The sequence below is a fragment of the Phalacrocorax carbo genome, chromosome 1, assembly GCF_963921805.1.
Source record: "Phalacrocorax carbo chromosome 1, bPhaCar2.1, whole genome shotgun sequence".
In the NCBI taxonomy this organism is placed as follows: Eukaryota; Metazoa; Chordata; class Aves; order Suliformes; family Phalacrocoracidae; genus Phalacrocorax; species Phalacrocorax carbo.
In genome coordinates this window covers 130,149,790-130,151,418 of record NC_087513.1, presented here as the reverse complement: position 1 = coordinate 130,151,418, position 1,629 = coordinate 130,149,790, and positions in this window count along the sequence as shown.

Genomic DNA, 1,629 nt, shown 5'->3' with positions numbered 1-1,629 from the left:
CAACACCACTCAGAAGAGGGTGGGAATGGGTGTGATGCCATCTTTACTTTCTCCATTAGGTATTCATGCACACAGATAACATCTCCCCCCCATGCCTTCTTGCCTCCAGGCTGAGCAGTCCCAGCTCTCTCAACCTCTCCTCCTATGTCAGATGCTCCAGTCCCTTAACCATTTTAATGGCCTAGCTCCTGTGAAAGCATTGTGTAATACAAGCTACAAGAGACAGGTTCCAACCAAGGATCTTATCAATGCATAAATAAAACCAACAAATAATTTGACCGTTTTTTGCTTTTCTATATTAGATCTACCTTGCTGTTGATTATGAATTTACCATCACCTTTCTCTGCTCTTGTTCCTTTGGCCCCTTCTGTCCTGACAAGAATATTTACTTAAGACTATTTTACATTAATGTAAAATGTATGACTATGTATGGTCAAAGTCAGCTTTTTTTTTTTTTTTTAAGGTAAATGTTTTAGGACCCTCTCCTGCAATACAGGCCTGGCCTGATTCTATGAAAGTTTAACTACAACCTTCTTGGAATTAAATAAAAGGAATTAAGTTCTGGAGTATTATGGTTCCTCTTCCGTTCTCAGTATCATGGTTAAAATTTGCACAGTGAAGGGTATATGTTTACACTATACTGAAATAAACAAGCATTCCCCAAATTACCTTTTAAGCCTGGCGTGTTAAGATAGAAAAGGCTAGTGTATAAAATTAAAGCTGAGTCAAAGCTGAACCCAAAGGCTCATTTGCAACGTAAACAGCGCACATATGCTGTTTGTGGCCAGATAAGTCACATTTGTATCATTTGATAAGTGCAAGAGCCAATTTCCTTTCAGTTTACTTAAATGGTAAGAACAGCATACGAAGCAGCCTCAAGCCCTCACCCTGCAAGAACTCTGCCCAAATTGAATGTACCTCCTCACCTCCACGAGGTTACTCACGACATGTATTTTCTGATGCCCCAAAAACTTTAGGGTGCACCTTTCATGGATCAACAGCAATTCTTTTCTTACACCAAAAAAACCCACTCAATTTCTGATTAACTTTCAGGACAAGGGCGCTAGCCAAGACTTCGGTTTCGATGGCACCTAATTTCAAACTTAATACCGTCCACAAAAGGCTGTCTGACCCCCCCGCAGTGCTGCTCCCGGGGGGAGCAGCGCGGACCGGCTGCGGCGACAGCCCCTTACAAAAGCGCCGTGGGGAGCGCCGTCCCGTCACGCGTGGAGGGGCCGCCTCCCGCGTGGAAAGCCGTGGCTCCGGCCGCCGCCCCGCCGCCCGTGTTTGTTGTCGCCGTTCGCACCAATTCCCGCCGGTGGCCGCGCCCCGAGCCGGGGTGACTCGAGGCCACGCAAGCCCCGGCTCCCGGCCTGCGTCCGGCCCAGCGCCGAGCCTCCGGGCCCCCAAAAATCCACACGCACCCCCCAGACCTCCCCGTCCCCGTCCCCCGCCGCGCAGACGCGAGTTAAACGCGCCGGCGGCATCGCGGAGCCCGCATCCCCGCACCGGGGCCGAGCCGGGCCGCGGGCCTTGGCGGCCGTGCGCCGCGGGATGTTGGCGTCGGGAGGTGGAGGGAGGGGGAGGCTCGCCCGGGCGGCGCCAGCATGGAGGGGCCGGGAGGGGGGT